Source organism: Martes martes (genome assembly GCF_963455335.1).
Source record: "Martes martes genome assembly, chromosome: 3".
In the NCBI taxonomy this organism is placed as follows: Eukaryota; Metazoa; Chordata; class Mammalia; order Carnivora; family Mustelidae; genus Martes; species Martes martes.
In genome coordinates this window covers 102,637,337-102,655,677 of record NC_137890.1, presented here as the reverse complement: position 1 = coordinate 102,655,677, position 18,341 = coordinate 102,637,337, and the positions used below count along the sequence as shown (strand labels likewise).

Here is an 18,341-nt window from a genome sequence, read left to right as displayed (position 1 = left end):
AACAATGGTGGGAACCAAGACTCCCAGGGGTTTGGACCATTTTCATACATTAACATCAATGCTTCGTTTGTTTAAAAATGTAGTTATTTAAATTGTCAGTTCAGTATTGCTGAATACATTAAACTTACAAAAGAGAAAATATGGAGCACAGGCTTGAAATTCATTTGGAACTGCTGAAGCAGCACTCTCTACAGACAAGTCACATTTACTTTCAAGTAGAGCAACAAAAAGCCTGGCAGCCTCAACATAGCAAAGCAACTTTATTTTGTTGTGTTTGTTGAGCCTGGGTTCCTACCTCCCTCCCCCAGTTTGAGATTTGCATATTAAGCAACAAGTTTTCTAACTGAAAACTAAAGCATTTAAAATAAGAGTGTAGTTTTGCAAATGATTCCCTCCTAAAGGAAGTAAAACAAATGTCATAACATTTTACAGCTTTTAACTTTGACATCAAAAGGGTTAAAGAAAAGTAAAATCAACCCACTCGCGCCCCAAGTTTTGCTGTCTGGCTCAGAGTTCCTGTAGAAATGCATTGTTTTGTTAAGTTTGCAAGAGGCAGGATATAGTGTAGTGCTTGTTTATGCTGTAGTTCTAAGGTAGTAATAGTTGGTAATGTGGATAGTTTTGTTTGTGTTTTTCTTAATTTACTCAGAATTTTATTTCCATGATAATGATCAAAGAAGATTTGGAAAAATGGCTGATCTTTATATTTTAAATAATAGCATACTTCATAGGCATAAATATTTTTTCAAAGAAATTAAATCTGGGGGCGCCTGGGTGGCTCAGTGGGTTGAGCCTCTGCCTTCGGCTCAGGTCATGATCTCAGGGTCCTGGGATCGAGTCCCACATGGGGCTCTCTGCTCGGCAGGGAGCCTGTTTCCTCCTCTCTCTCTCTCTCTCTCTCTCTCTCTCTCTCTGCCTGCCTGCCTCTCTGCCTACTTGTGATCTCTGTCTGTCAAATAAATAAATAAATTCTTTAAAAAAAAAAAAAGTTAAATCTGGGATAATTGTTAAATTTTCCTATTGATTTTTATCTCTGTTCTTTAGTTGTATGCTTTCAAAGATGAGTGTATATAGATAGAATCATCAATTTTACAACTAGAAATGAACTAAAAAATGATCTAATTTAACATCCTAATTTATATTTGGGCCGTCCCTGATTCCCTTAGTGTTTTACATGTAGTGGATCTAACTGGTATGGGTTTAGAGATTTACTTACCAGATTTAGTTTTATTGTATCACAGCAGTATCTGTACTCTGGTTTAAAAACTCCAGTGCAGATGCGCCTGGGTGGCTCAGTTGGTTAAGCAACTGCCTTCAGCTCAGGTCACAATCCTGGAGTCCCAGGATCGAGTCCCGCATCAGGCTCCCAGCTCTAAGGGGAGTCTGCTTCTCTCTCTGACCTTCTCACCTCTCATGCTCTCTCTCACTCTCTCTCTCTCAAATAAATAAATAAAATTAAAAAAATAAAAATAAAAATAAAAACTCCAGTGCCACTAATGACATCAGTTCACTGATGAACTCAGTAGTATTTGTATTACTGATACAGTAGTCCCATCTCACCCTGTCTCCCAGTCCTGCTACCCAGAGACTTCTATCTCTTTGTCTGTATCTTTTGGTGAGTAGGTTTACTGTTTTCATGTCATGGTCTATAAGGATGTGTGCTTATGGGGTACATTGTCAGCTAGCCTTCTAAGGTCAGTCCTGTAAAGTGGGACATAAATAAGCTTGGTCCCTAGAAATAAACTTTCCACACAGAGCCTTCTATAAATAGAGCCTCTGGTAACCATAGACATATATGCTGAATTATATTTAATATACTGAAAAATACTGGGAAAAAGTCAATTTCAAATCAACAATAATCCTAAGAGAAAGTCTGAACTTTCTCTTAGGCAAGGCAAGAATTTAAATAAGTTAGCCTAGATTTCGTAATCCTGAAGTAGAACTCAAGATCTAGATGTAATTCAGCTTAACAATTCAGTTGTGACTCGGATTTTTTTTTTTTTTTAAGCAAAGAACATCTATCTATTTTAGTCTTTGTCCCCCCCCCCCCCGTCAAAATGGACTTTATATAACCAATAATGTGTGGGAAAAGATGGTTTCATAATAGAGCTGTTGGAAATTTTAAAGCCTTTGGTTATATACAAATGAATGAAGCCAGTTTTATACAATAGACTTAACATGTGGTACTTACATTAATTATTTAACTTTTGGCACTACTCATATGTTAAAGTATCTAGCCTGAGTAATTAAGAGTAAGTGTGTTAATAACATTGCTACCTAGTGAAAGAGGAAAATTCTCATGACTAAGACTGTGGCAAAAAATATATTTTTTTTTTAAGTTGAAATATGTTTGACACACAATGTTACATTAGTTCAGGTGTACAGTGTGGTGATTCAGGAACTCTGTGTATTATACTATGCTCACCACCAAGTGCAGCTACCGTTTGTCACCATACAATGTCACCATACATTATTACAATACCATTGACTCTGTGACTTCCTCGTTCCATCACTGGAAGCCTGTATCTCTTACTCCCCTTCACCTTTTTTTTGCTCATCCTCACATTCCCCACCTCCCCCCCCCCACAACTACCAGTTTGTTCTTTGTATTTATGGGTCTATTTCTGCTTCTTTTCTTTATATGTTCATTTGTTTTGTGTTTTAGATTCCACATGTAAGTGAAATCACATGGTGTTTGTCTTTGTCAGACTTATTTCACTTAGCATAATACCCCTCTAGGTCCATCCGTGTAAAAATGATGAGTTTTTAATTTTTGTAGTTATTTGATAATTTTCTTAGGAACATGATTTCATGCCCCTGATAGGTCAGCTTGTCTTTTTTACGTGACTTTAGACTGTAGTTCTCAAGTAGTACTGAAATCTTGATCTTTCTTGGTAACAGAAGTCTGAGGCACATGTTGTTTCTGACAGAAAGCCAGTAGAATGATCTTATGTTCAAAGTGCCAATTTTTAAAGAAGAAAATCAAGAACAGAAAAATTTTACTTTAAAAATTACCGGTTCTTTTCATGAATAATAATAAATCAAGTGAGGTTGGGGCGCCTGGGTGGCTCAATGGGTTAAGCCTCGGCCTTCGGCTCAGGTCATGATCCCAGAGTCCTGGGATCAAGCCCCGCATCGGGCTCTCTGCTCAGCAGGGAGTCCCCCACCCCCTTCTGCCTGCCTCTCTGCCTAGTTGTGATTTCTGTCAAATAAATAAATAAAATCTTAAAAAAATAATAATAATAATAAATCAAGTGAGGTTATAATATGAATTTTAAAGAACTTTCAGAACTGTTTTAGGGGAAAAATTGTGTTTGCTTTTTTCTTCATCTTTCAAAATCCCTTTTCCTAAAAATTATCTTTACTGACTAGGCTTTACATAAACTGTTTTATTTAAAATGGGCGTTCAGGGATGCCTGGGTGGCTTAGTCGGGTAAGTGTCTGCGTTCAGCTCAGGTCATGATCCCAGAGTCCTGGGATGGAGCCCCACATTGGGTTCCTTGCTCAGCAGGGAGCCTGCTTCTCCCTCTGCCTCCCACCCTCCCCTGCTTGTGCTCTATCTCTCTCACAAAGAAAAGAAGTAAAATCTTTAAAAAATAAAATAAAATAGGTGTTCATTGACTCCATTGTGAAAACAAAGATTAAGGTAGCTGTCATATATTTATCGTTGAAGTTATTTGCTCTGTCAGTGCTGGCATTTCTGTAAAACAAGAACCTAAGTTGTGAGATTATTATTAAATCATAAATAACATTAGAAAGAAATTACTTTACTTGACATTAACAGATGAAAAGAATTTTTATAACTTGCTGTAGTCCATTATACTCACATATCATTGTTATACCATACTGCAAAATCCTTACCTTAAGTTCACATGGACTTTCTATATGCTAAGCATGAAGAATAATTTTCAGATATGACACTAGAATGAAAGTAATCATATAGTTAGTTTCTAAAATTTTTTTGATAGTAAAATATTTTTATCTTTCCAAATGAGTTTTCAAAGGCATTGGCTCCTTTTTTGATTCTCTTTTTAGTGTTGTTCTTTTTAATTTCTGCCACATGTCAGTTGGGTTGGAACAAAATAGTCCAGTCAGATATAAACTTAATATTTGTTGAGAGATACAAGCTTTTTGCTTTTCCTTAAGTCTGTACTTCCCAGAAGTTTATTTTCAAGTGGTATTTTTATCTAAAATCTGTAATTGCTTCCTATTTCCAACCATGTGCAGTATTCTGCCTATGAATTCCCTCATCACAATGTTATTTCCTACTACTTTGCCATGTATGCCTTCATATTGGACAGATTCTCTGTGTCTGTGATGACCTCTCTTCCTCTTATTTTAGAGGTTTTGCTTTCATTCATTGAATCCTCACTCTTTGTCACTTAGCTTAAGCCCATGTCTTTGATGATCCTCGGTCATTGGTTTCTCTTTTCATTTTTGGGGGATCCATATGTTAGGAGACTGGAAGTTTTTTATGTTTTTTAAAATACAGTGTACATTTCAACGATTACCTTAAGGTTATTATGTAAGAGTATTTTTCCATGTCATTTTAGAGGCTAACTTATAACAGAAACCTGCTGTGTGAATTCAGTACTTTTCATATAGCATTTACTGTCATATTTACAGTTTTGTTCATGCCAGCTGAAGCCAGACAATATCCGTGTTCTATACTAATGATATTTCACTGTGGTTTGAATAGCACCAGATGCTGAGAACAAGTTGGATTACTAGGTGGTACTTAATAGTTAAGAGGCACCCTGAACTTTTAAAAGGCTGTGCTATTCCAGCAGATTTACTGAATCCTATTTTTGTCCATGTAGGGGCAGTGGATCACTAATAATATAATAGTTCCCATGCAAAGAAAAATGTTTCTAGTTCTAGTTCTAGTAGTTACCAGATTAGATACCTGTTTGATTCAAATATCAATTAACAATGCTACATTATTAACTTTCATATGGACAAGGTAGTTTTATAAAATTATCAACTGATACTTTATTTACATTGTCATTCTCGGATTGCTGTTTGCTGTATTTGGGTTAGTTATGGGACCTAACTGTACTAAATCAACCTCAGACTTAATGTTTTATATAATTCTGAGCAGATGTTCTTCACATTACTGGTAATATGCAACTGGATATGAGGCTATAACTTTAACAGTAAACCAAATGTCAGCAGTTTAGTTTTAGCAAACTTTAATATTGTTATTTGAATTTTGTTATCTTTAATATTGCTTTCATTTTCCTTTAAAATTCATTTTGATTTAAAATTAAAGGCTAATATAGACAGAAAGTATATTAATGGTTGCTTAGGACTAGGGGAAGAATGAGGGGGTAAGAGAGTGATAGCTAAAGGGTGCAGAATTTCTGTTTATGCCCATTTCTTGATTGGATTATTTGTTCTTTGGGTGTTGAGTTTAATAAGTTCTTTATAGATTTTGGATACTAGTCCTTTATCTGATATGTCATTTACAAATATCTTCTTCCATTCTGTCCGTTGTCTTTTGGTTTTGTTGACTGTTTCCTTTGCTGTGCAAAAGCTTTTGATCTTGATGAAGTCCCTGTAGTTCATTTTTGCCCTTGCTTCCCTTGCCTTTGGCAACATGTCTAGCAAGAAGTTGCTGCAGCTGAGTATGAAGAGGTTGCTGCCTGTGTTCTCCTCAAGGATTTGATGGATTCCTGTCTCACATTGAGGTCTTTCATCCATTTTTGAGTAAATTTTTGTATGTGGTATAAGGAAATGGTCCAGTTTCATTCTTTTGCATGTAGCTGTCCAATTTTCCCAACACCATTTGTTGAAGACACTTTTTTCCATTGGATATTCTTTCCTGCTTTGTCAAAGATTAGTTGACCATAGAGTTGAGAGTCCATTTCTGAGTTTTCTATTCTGTTCCATTGATCTTTGTGTCTTTTTTTGTGCCAGTACCATGCTGTCTTGTTGATTACAGCTTTGTGATAGAGCTTGAAGTCCAGAATTGTGATGCCACCAGCTTTGGTTTTCTTTTTCAACATTCTTCTGGCTATTTGGGGTCTATTCCAATTCCATACAAATTTTAGGATTATTTGTTCCATTTCTTTGAAAAAAGTTGATAGTCGGGGCACCTGGGTGGCTCAGTTGGTTGGGCAACTGCCTTCGGCTCGGGTCGTGATCCCGGGGTCCTGGGATCAAGTCCCGCATCGGGCTCCCTGCTCCGTGGGGAGTCTGCTCCCTCTGACCTTCTCCCCTCTCATGCTCTCTCTCACTATCTCTCTCTCAAATAAATAAATAAAATCTTTTAAAAAAAAAAGAAAAGAAAAGAAAAAAGTTGATAGTACTTTAATAGGGATTGCGTTAAATATGTAGATTGCTCTAGGTAGCATAGATGTTTTTGCAATATTTGTTCTTTCAGTCCATGAGCATGGAACATTTTTCCATTTCTTTGTGTCTTCCTCAATTTCTTTCATGAGTATTTTGTAGTTTTCTGAGTACAGATTCTTTGCCTCTTTGGTTAGATTTATTCCTAGGTATCTTATGGGTTTTTTTTTTTTTTAACAATTGTAAATGGGATAGACTCCTTATTTTCTTTTTCTTCTGTCTCATTGTTGGTGCATAGAAATGCTACTAATTTCTGTGCATTGATTTTATATCCTTCCACTTTACTGAATTCCTCTATGAGTTCTAGCAATTTGGGGTAGAGTTTTCCACGTAGAGTATTATGTCATCTGCAAAGAGTGATAGTTTGACTTCTTTGCCGATTCAGATGCCTTTTATTTCTTTTTGTTGTCTGATTGCTAAGGCTAGGACTTCTAGTACTGTGTTGAATAGCAGTGGTGATAGTGGACATCTCTGCCGTGTTCCTGACCTTAGGGGAAAAGCTCTCAGTTTTTCCCCATTGGGAATGATATTCGCTGTGGGTTTTTCTTGGATGGCTTTGATGATATTGAGGTATGTACCCTCTACCCTACACTGTGAAGAGTTTTAATCAAGAAAGGATGCTGTACTTTGTCAAATGCTTTTTCTGCTTCTGTTGAGAGTATCATATGGTTCTTGTCTTATTCTTTTATTAATGTAGCTATCACACTGATTGATTTGCAGATGTTGAACCAACCTTGCAACCCAGGAGCAAATCCCAGTTGGTCATGGTTAATAATCCTTTTAATGTACTGTTGGATCCTATTGGCTAGTATTTTGGTAAGAATTTTTGCATCCATGTTCATCAGGGATATTGGTCTATAATCCTCCTTTTTGATGAGGTCTTTGTCTGGTTTTGGGATCAAGGTAATGCTAGCCTCATCAAATGAGTTTGGAAGTTTTCCTTCCATTTCTATTTTTTGGAACAGTTTCAGAAAAATAGGTATTAATTCTTCTTAAATGTTTAATAGAATTACCCTGGGAAGCCATCTGGCCCTGGGCACTTGTTTGTTGGGAGATTTTTGATTACTGCTTTAATTTCTTTGTTCATTATGGGTCTGTTTAGGTTTCCTATTTCTTCCTGGTTCAGTTTTGATAGTTTATACATCTCTAGGAATGCATCCATTTCTTCAGATTGTCTAATTTGTTGGCATATAGTTGCTCATAATATGTTCTTATAATTATTTGTATTTCTTTGCTGTTGGTTTGATGTCTCCTCTTTCATTCATGATTTTATTTATTTGGGTCCTTTCTCTTTTCTTTTGGAAATAAATCTGGCCAGAGGGTTATCAGTCTTACTAATTCTTTCAAAGAACCAGCTCTTAGTTTCATTGATCTGTTCCACTGTTCTTCTGGTTTCTATTTCATTGATTTCTACTCTGATCTTTATTATTTCTCTTCTCTTGCTGGGTTTAGGCTTTATTTGCTGTTCTTTATCCAGCTCTTTAAGGTATAAGGTTAGGTTGTATACTTGAGACCTTCCTTGTTTCTTGAAAAAGGCTTGTTTTGCTATTTATCTCCCCTTAGGACCACCTTTGCTGCATCCCGAAGATTTTGAACAGTTGTGTTTTAATTTTCATTTGTTTCCATGAATTTTTTAAAATTCTTCTTTAATTTCCTCAGTGGCCCTTTCATTCTTTAGTAGGATGCTCTTTAGCCTTCATGTATTTGAGATCTTTCCAACTTCCCTCTTGTGATTGAGTTCAAGTTTCAAAGCATCGTGGTCCAAAAATATGCAGGGAATGATCCCAGTCTTTTGGTGCTGGTTGAGACCTGATTTGTGACCCAGGATGTGATCTATTCTGGAGAATGTTCCATAGCAATAGAGAAGAATGTTTATTCTGTTTCTTTGGGATGGAAAGTTCTGAGGAGATCTGTGAAGTCCACCTGGTCCAGTGTGTCATTTATAGCCCGTATTTCCTTGTTGATCTTTTGCTTAATCTATCCATTTCAGTGAGGGGAGTATTAAAGTCCCTGACTTTAATACTTTTATTATTGTTGATGTGTTTCTTTGATTTTGTTATTAATTGGCTTATATAATTGGCTGCTCCCATGTTAGGGGCATAAATCTTTACAACTGTTAGATTTGTTGTTGGATAGACTCTAAGTATGATGTAGTATTCTTCCTCTTCTCTTATTATAGTCTTTGGTTTAAAATCAAATTTGTATGATAGAAGGATTGCCACCTGGCTTTCTTTTGATGTCCATTAGCATAATAAATGGTTTTCCATCCCCTCACTTTAAATCTGGAGGTGTCTTTGGGCTAAAAATGAGTCTCTTGGGGCGCTTGGGTGGCTCAGTGGGTTAAAGCCTCTGCTTTCGACTCAGGTCATGGTCTCAGGGTCCTGGGATCGAGCCCCGCATTGGGCTCTCTGCTCAGCGGGGAGCCTGCTTCCCCCCTCTCTCTCTGCCTGCCTCTCTGACTGCTTGTCATCTCTGTCTGTCAAATAAATAAATAAAATCTTTAAAAAAAAAAATGAGTCTCTTGCAGACAGCGTATTGATGGGTCTTGCTTTTTTATCCAACCTGACACTTGTGTCTTTTGATTGGGGTACTTAGCCCATTTACATTCAGTCTAATTATTGAAAGATACGAATTTTGTGCCATTGTATTATCTGTAAGGTGACTGTTATTGTGTATATAGTCTCTGCTCCTTTCTGGTCTATGTTACTTTGGGCTCTTTGCTTAGAGGACAGGACCCCTTTCAATATTTTTTGTACGTCTCTTTTGGTGGTTGCAATTTCTTTTAGCTGTGTATGTCCTAGAGGTTTTTTATCTCCCCTTCTATTTTCAATGACAGCCTAGCTGGATAAAATATTATTGGCTGCGTATTCTTCTCATTTAGTACCCTGAATATATCATGCCAGGTCTCTGTGGATAGGTCTGCTGCCTATCTATTGTTTCTGCTGTTGTAGGTTACAGACCTGTTGTCCCAAGCTGCTGTCAGGATTTTCTCTGTCTCTGAGATTTGTAAGTTTTCCTATTAGATGTCAGAGTGTTGACCTACTTTTATTGATTTTGAGGGGGCTTTTCTGTGCCTCCTGGATTTTGATGCCCGTTTCCTTCCCCAAATTAGGGAAGTTCTCTGTTATAATTTGTTCTAATATTGTTTCACTTTATGGTATCACTTACCTCTCGAATTCTCCTCTCAAGATCCAGTAGTTTATCTCTCTTTTTCTCAGCTTCTTTATTCTCCATCATTTGGTCTTCTATATTACTAATTCTCTCTTCTGTCTCATTTATCCTAGTAGCTAGAGCCTCCATTTTTTTATAGTACCTCATTTATTTGCTTTTTAAAAAAAATTTTTATTGTACCTCATTAATTGCCTTTTTGATTTTGACTTGGTTAGATTTTATTTATCCAGAAAGGGATTCTCTAGTGTCTTTTTTGCTTTTTTCAAGCCCAGCTAGTATCTTTATAATTGTTATTCTGAACTCTAGTTCTGATGTCTTATTTTTTTTTTAAAGATTTTATTTATTTATTTGACAGACAGAGATCACTAATAGGTACAGAGGCAAGCAGAGAGAGAGGAAGAAGCAGGCTCCTTGCTGAGCAGAGAGCCCAACAAGGGGCTCGATCCCAGGACTCTGGGATCATAACCTGAGCAGAAGGCAGAGCCTTTAACCCACTGAGCCACCCATGCACCCCATAAAGGAAGTTTCTTTTTTTGTTTTTTTTTAATTTGACAGAGATCACAAGTAGGCAGAGAGGCAGGCAGAGAGAGAGAGGAGGAAGCAGGCTCCCTGCCAAGCAGAGAGCCTAATGCAGGGCTCAGTCCCAGGACCCTGGGATCATGACCTGGGCTGAAGGCAGAGGCTTTAACCCACTGAGCCACCCAGGCACCCCCCCCATGTCTTACTAATGTCCACATTGATTAGGTCTCTGGCAGTGAGTACTGCCTCTCATTCCTTTTTTTGAGGTGAGTTTTTGTTTTGTCCTTTTGTTGAGAGAAGAATAGATGAACAAGAGAACAAAATGCTGGGGGCGCCTGGGTGGCTCAGTGGGTTAAAGCCTCTGCCTTCGGCTCAGGTCATGATCTCAGGGTCCTGGGATCGAGCCCCTCATCAGGCTCTCTGCTCAGCAGGGAGCCTACTTCCTCCTTTCTCTCTCTGGCTGCCTCTCTGCCTACTTGTGATCTCTGTCTGTCAAATAAATAAATAAAAAATCTTTAAAAAAAAAAAAAAAGAGAAGAAAATGCTGAAAGTGTAATAACAACCCCAGAGAAGTAAACACTAAACAAACCAGACCCGAAACCGAGGGGAAAAGAAAACAACAACAATATGATCAGGCTGGTGAATAGAACAGAGCAATACACTGGATTTGGGGTGTATTTTGGTCTGTTCAAAGAAACTGTATCCCAAAATTTTAAAGAAAGAAAAAAAAAATATATATATATATACACACACATATATGCAAAAATAAGGTTAAATATAATGAACGGATAGACTATGACCGTAACCATGAAAATTAAAAAGGATTTTAAAAAAGGAATTGATAAGTTGGTTGGAAAAGGAAAGAAGAATAATTCAAAAAAAAAGAAAGAGAAAAGGAAGAAAATTTAAAAAATTAAATTTGAAAGACTAAAGAATCATGGAAATAAAGCCATGAATTTTATGAGCTGTATTCCCCTAGCTCTGAAATTTTGCAGTTCTCATTGATTGTTAAACTTGGTCTTGGCTGGATGTTCTTGCTGATCTTTTGGAGGAGGAGCCTGTTGCAGTGATTCTCAAATGTCTTTGCCCTGGGCAGAGTTGCACCACCCTTGCCAGGGGCGAGGCTAAGTAATCTACTCCAGTTTGCTCTCTGTAGCTTTTGTTCCTTGAAGGTTTTAGCACAGCTTTAGAGGATGAGAATGAAAATGGTGGCCTCCCAATCTCTGGCCCCAGAAGAGCCAAGAGCTCAGGGCCCCACTTCTCAGTGCACTCTCAGAGAAAACCAGTCCATCACTCCTGTCTCCCTGGTCTCCGTCCGTGCTCTGTGCCCATCCAGCCTATGACAGAGCATTTCTGTCTCTGGCACATGGTCCTGTTCAGAATCTCCAAGCCCAGCAGATTCCTGGGGTGCACTCCCGTGCTGCTCCTCCCAAGGAAGGAAGGGGAATCTCCCGGGTTCTGCTGCTTGTTGAGCCCTGGCTTGAAGAGCAGCAGCCCAACTGTGCTGCAGATCATGGTTTATGGCAACCCTGAGCTGAGATCCCACTCCTGGACACACCGTTGGCAGCTGACTTCCTTGTGATACCTGGGAGCTCTGTCACACTCAGGCATCCCCAGTCTTCCTGTGATCCCAACGGTCCTGAGACCACACTGTCCCAGCAAGGGTTCCATTCCCATCTTAGCCACTGAAGCGATGTCCCTCTGTGGACCAGGCTTCTGAAAGTTGATTTTGTGCTCCTCTGCTCTCTGACTTGCTGGGAGCCGGCTGACGGAGGCTCCCTTCCCCTCTTCCCAGTCTATCATTCCCATATGTTGCCTCAGATTCACTTCTCCACACCTCCTACCTTCTAGAACGTGGTTGCTTTTCTGTTCATTCAGTTGCTTTTTTTTTTTTCATTCTCCAGTTGAGTTCATAGGTGTTCAGAATGGTTTGATAACTATCTAGCTGAATTCCTGGGACCAGATGAAATTGAAGTCTCCTACTCCTCTGCCATCTTGGCTCCTCCCCATGAAATATCATTTTTAATATTTAAGAAACAAAAAAATGTTTAAGAAATAATCTATAATTAAAATTCATTATAGTGACTGCCCTTCCTTTATCTTGCCAAGCCTTTCCAGTGCCTAACATGAATTTTATACATACTGGGATCCAGTGCATCAGAGTCTGATGTACAGGTAAATTACAGCAATATTATTAATATTATTGCTTATAACAATAGCAGCAGTAATAATTAAATATTCCTATATACTAAGTATGAAGCTGCAAAATGCCATACTTGCAGTTTGCCCTTGATCCTCACAGCAGCACTATGAGGTATAAACACTTTTTTTAATGTCTTTTTTTTACAGCTGAGGAAATTGAAATTTAAATACTAAGTGTAAGGTCTCTGATTCTAGGGCTCACATGCCTCCTAGGTCATCCTGCTTCTCTGAGATAGTCTAATAATAGTAGTTCAGAGTCCTCCTTAATATAGCTTACTTAGAATACAGCCTTACTGTCGTTGAAATATATTAATACCTGGGAAGTGCTTTAGGTCTCAAAGTAATGGTTTTTGCCTCAACAGTATCTTTTTCTACAGTGTCTAGTTTTTTTCTGATATATAGTTGATTGATGATAGATAGATAGATAGATAGATAGATACCTATTTTGTTTCCTCATGGTGATAATGACTTTTAGGTACTGCCTGAGTTGTGAACCAAAATTCGTGAAAAATAATACTATAACAATTTTTGTTTTAAAAGTGCAACTGATTATAAAGTAATAAAAAAAATATTTTATGTTGAGTCATAAGTTAATGCTAAAAACAGTTCCAAAGGAGAAATTAAATTTTTTTTTCTAACCATCATTAATACTAGTGAACTTGTCTCTACCATGAAGCAGTAGCTGCCTTCCTGAGAAGTCATCCCATTTTTAAAAAGCATGCTGTTAATACAGAGACAGTCGGGGGTGGGGAAGGGTTGGGGAGTTAGAAACTAAAGAGTTTGTTTGCAAAGATAGTTATTTTTCTTGAATAATTTCAATATGAAAAATATTTGATAGCTTTAATTATAAACGTGAAACCTAAAATTCACTAGGCAGATTCAATAGATGGATCTACTTTTGCTTCACCTTTTGTCTTTTTTTCTTATCATCAGCACTGCCACACAGTGCATCTTATATATTAGCACTCTAGTGAGAAGTAAGTCAGTCAACAAAGCAACCATATAGTGTTTGCAACCGATGTGAAAAATAAGTCCACCAATTCTGAGTATAAAAAAAGAATTTATGGGACGCCTGGGTGGCTCAGTTGGTTAAGCGGCTGCCTTCGGCTCAGGTCATGATCCCAGCGTCCTGGGATCGAGTCCCACATCGGGCTCCTTGCTCCTCGGGGAGCCTGCTTCTCCCTCTGCCACTCTGTCTGCCTGTGCTCGCTCTCGATCTCTCTCTCTCTCTCTCTCTCTCTCTCTGACAAATAAATAAATAAAATCTTAAAAAAAAAAAAAAAAAAAAAAAGAATTTATCACTTACTAAGATTCTGGACTTAGGAAGGAAATGAAAGAGTTTGGCTGGATAACTGATGCTAGTCCTTAACACATCAGCCTTTTGTTATACACTTGTACGAACAAATATTCTCTCCTAGAATTGCTCTGCTATCAGCAAGGGAGGAGATGTTGGGACATTAACAATATGGTTGTCCTTTGGGGTTAACTTTTTATAAAGTAGTGCTAATAATCATTCAGCTCTGCTATAATGTAGCAGATGCTTTCCTAAAAATCACAGGCTATGCAAAATTATGCAATAAAAACCTCAGCGTTTGGGGCGCCTGGGTGGCTCAGTGGGTTAAGCCTCTGCCTTCGGCTCAGGTCATGATCCCAGGGTCCTGGGATCAAGCCCCACATCGGGCTCTCTGCTCCGCAGGGAGCCTGCTTCCCCCTCTCTCTCTCTGCCTGCCTCTCTGCCGACTTGTGATCTCTCTCTCTGTGTCCAAAAAAAAAAAAAAAAATCTTAAAAATAAAATAAAATAAAAAAACCTCAGCGTTTATACAGAAAATGGGTTAGTAGCACAGTGGTCAAAAACTTAATGATGTAATTTTTTTAAAAGAATCTAATTTTTTTCAGTGTAGGTAGAATAGCTTGATACATTTTGAGAAATACATAAATAATACTACAGTGTCACATTTTTATTTTTTTATTGAAGTATAGTTGACACACGGTGTTACATTAGTTTCAGGTGTACAGCATAGTAATTTGGCAATGCTGCTCTGCTCATCACAAGTGTAGGGATCATCTCTTAACATACAATGCTATCACAACATGATTGACTATATTCCCTGAGTATACATACCTTCCATCTCCATGACTTACTCATTCCGCAACTGGAAGTCGGTACCTCCCACTCCCCTTCACCTATTTTGCCCATCCTTCCATCTCTCTCCTGTCTGGCAACCATCAGTATGGTCTCTGTATTTATAGGTCTGATTTTGCTGTTAATCGTTTTGGTTTTCTTTTAGATTCTGTGTAGAAAACATATAGTATTTGATTTCTCTTACTTATTACCAGCCCTTTATCTTACAAAAAACATGCTGTTTGGGCATCTGGGTGGCTCAGGTGGTCATGATCCCAGGGTCCTGGGATCAAGCCCTGTATCCATCCCGCTTAGCGGGGAGTCTGCTTCTCCCTCTCCTTCTGCCCCTCCCCCCCCCCCCCCGCTCATGCTCTCACCCTGTCTCTCTCAAATAAATAAAAGTCTTTAAGAAAAAATGCTGTATCATTGTGTAAATGGGTGGCAGAGAGTTACAGCTTGTAAATTATTGTGAAGTGATGGAAGGAAGGCTGTTTGAAACCCGAAAGCAAATTGTACTGCCAGATGTGGACAGGTGTGGCATGTAACATAGATGTTTGAGGTGTGTGTTTTGAGTTCACCTGAGTACAGTTGTCTCTACTGTGTTTCTCACTGATGAAATCTGGCAAAGGAAGGCTCAAACTTATTATGCTCAAGCTAATACCGATTATATCAATTGTGTTGGATTTAACATTTTCCAAACAAGTATTAATAGCAAAACTGATAGTACTCTTAAAAGAGAGAACCTTGTTTGCCCAGTGAGTGGGTAAAAACATGAGTCTTATCTGTTTACTGACTGCTGATGTGTGGGGGTGAGGAAAAGAAAGAAATGGAAAATTACTTCAGAGTTTCCAGTTTGAAATACTATGTGGAAAATGGAAAATGTCTGGACTAAATTCAGTCTGGACTAAATTCCTCGGATGGACTGGGACTAAACACGACCTACTCTGGACCTATGATGGGCTCCCCTTCTCTTAGAATGCTTTGCCAGGTAGAAGTGGGTACTGAATGGGAGTGGGACTCTGTTAGCCATGTAGACAAGGGGAGTGGGTTTGAATAGACAGCTAGCAGTATTACCTAAGTTTATCTATGCTGAGTAAATTGGAGAGAAGTTCTAGCCTTTTGAGTTCATGGAGTTCCAAAGACTGAATGAAATAGGATGTTTTACTCAAAGCCATTTTATTTTCCTGGCTGATAGTAGTGTATTCCTCTCATTTCAAGTCATTTCATTGTAAATGTCTTTAGGTATTCATTTGGAATAAATAGTGTGGACTTAAAATTCCTTACTTCTCCACTAGCTTCACTATTCATTTTAGTTTTTAAAAAAGATTTTATTTATTTATTTGATAGAGAAACTGCGAGAAAGGGAATACAAGCAGAGGGAGTGGGAGCGTGAGAAGCAGGCTCTCTACCGAGCAGGGAGCCCAATGCAGGGCTCAATCCCAGGACCCTGGGATCATGACCTGAGCTGAAGGCAGACACTTAATGATTGAACCACCCAGGCGCCCCTTCACTATTCATTTTAATAACTCACTCCTGTGGCCACCACTTGAATTTTGCTCCTTAGAACTTAATTTTAAACTCAGTGGTAATTCTCTCTAATCATAATTTCCAACTTTGTACCTATTCCATGCCTCCTAATCTTCTCTTGGACCTCATCAAGACTTCTGGTCTTTTTACCAGTCTCCTTCTTTTGTCCTACTATTTCTGCCCTCTTCTGACCTCATGCAACCCAGTCCCATTCCCAGAACTACCCCCACTGCATCCTTACCTGTCTACCTTTCTTTCACCCTGTGAATGCTCTACAAACTACCCAGCCCCATGGACTCCTGATCCCATAATATAACACCGACATTAAGGAGTATATTGTGTATTTGCGGCACAATAGTTGATTTTTATTCCTAAGCCAGGCCTAGTGGAATGTATCTTACTTTATAATGAAAACAGAGGTTTATAGGCTGCCCCTGTTTTTATTGTTTCACTGAACTCTCCGTATCTCTTTCCTCTTGATCCCTTGGTTTCTAACTAAGATTATAATTAGAAAAGAAAAGTTTGGAAAACACTATGACTTCTGTTGCTTAATATATCATCAGCCTTGTATTATGATTAAAAACAGCACATGAGCAACAACATAAAAATTCTGGTGGATTCTGTTACTTATTTAAATGAAGCAAAACTCTTTACTTTTAGATGTTTTTAGCTTTAGAAATTTGAGGACCAGCAAAGCATGAGGTAATTCAAATGAATATTTACTAATACATTCACGTTGGAAAGATAGCAGCTTAGTTAGTGAATCAGTTAACCACCCTTTCTGCTAGAGTCTTTGATTTGGAAAATAGCATGTTTAGAAATATGTCCATGAGAAAAAGGCCATTTGTAATCTTCAGTTAATATTCATTTTGTCTTGGTTCTTATTTGTGAAATGCTTGCAAGTGTCTTTAGAGGAGTGCTAAGGACTGTTTGTTTATTCTCAAGGTGTTTCCATTTTGAATAGTGCTACCCTAAGAGACTGGACATTTAAAACATGTGAACTCCTACACAACAAAGTGGCAGAAATAATGGTATTTATATGTTAATTCCATGAGGCCCAACATTTAACTCTATTCCCTCTGGTCATATACCAGGTGGAAAAAAGCAAAGACTCCACTATTAAAAATATCAAATCAGATAGTTCCAGCTGGGGTTTCCCAATCATTTAAAAGGCAAAATATGAGGTCACTTTTAATATCTTAAGTGGATGACTATCTTAGCATTTACTTTAGGTATTAAATCTGAGGTGCTTATCTTTGCCTTACTAACTAGATTGTACCACTAACAGCTTCTAGCTTTTGAGTATATTCCTTAAGAGCAACATTAGCACTTAATACGGGGTCAGTTGTTTTCCCCACTTATCTTTCCTAGGTATATCCAATTCATCAATATACTAATCTGAAAAGTTGACTCACTAATTGGCTTTAAGTGCCACAGGACTCTTCAACACATTATTTTAATCAATTTGTTGGAAAGATCAATTTTCTCATGGTTGAATGCATATAAAAATGAAACAACTAAATGAGTTACATAGGAAGGTTGGCACATCTCATTCCCTAGAGATCTTTAAGAAGAGGTTCTTGATTGTGTATCCAAAATGCCTTGTGGTCCTTAGATGAAATTTGTCTGGAAGCAGGAAGATAGGATACCTATCCAGGCCTGTGTTTCTGGATCTCCATCGTATGTTGACATTAATTTTCTAATAGTTAATAGCTTGTGTTTGAGTTGAGATGAGAAGTCATTCTTTTTTTCTTTTTAAAATTATTTTTTATTTAGAGACATTTTTAATGTAATGAAGACAGTAGTGTTATGTTAGTTATGGTTGAGTTTTGTAAAGACAAATTTTTTTTTAAAGGCAACCCTACAGGCCTTTTTGTATTGGCTGCTATTAAGGACCACAGTGAATGTAAATACAGTGCTTAAAGTTTCAAGCTAAAAGAAAAAAAAGGAGCAGAAAGTTTAAGGTCCAACTGGCTAAGTGATCTGTAATATTTCCTTCAATGGTCTTAGTTCCATTTTTTCTAACTTAAAAATTTGGAGGGAAAAAGAAGTTTCAAGCCAAAGTTGTTGTGACTACTATAAAGGGGTATAGTTAATTTGAATACCAGTTGTTAAAGTTAAAAATTATATTTTGCTGTTTGTACTTTTGTAACACCCTTCTTCCCACCCAGCATAGAGATGTTTGGATTTGGGGGGCGGGGGGGGAGGAAGGCTTTTTCAGACTGTTAGTTGTGTACACACGTGTTTTGTTTTCTTTTTCTTCATATTAGTCATTGTGGTTAAGTGATTTATTGGTAGCTAGTGAGTCACAAGTGTATTTTTCATTCTGTGAGTCACCGAGCTGCATGCAAGTTTGTACATTTTCTTTCCTTTCTAGATCTTTCATCTAAAAATAGGTATTTTACTTAGTTGGAACGTTGAAATTTCAGTTTGCTGCATTAACTTTTA

The 18,341-nt window shown here is 37.8% G+C and overlaps 1 protein-coding gene across 3 annotated transcripts in view; it reads left to right on the top strand.

Moving 5' to 3' along the window:
* Positions 1-18,341, top strand: part of DARS1 (aspartyl-tRNA synthetase 1) — a 67,835-nt gene that overhangs the window by 17,478 nt on the left and 32,016 nt on the right. The gene's annotated exons all lie outside the window — the stretch shown is intronic.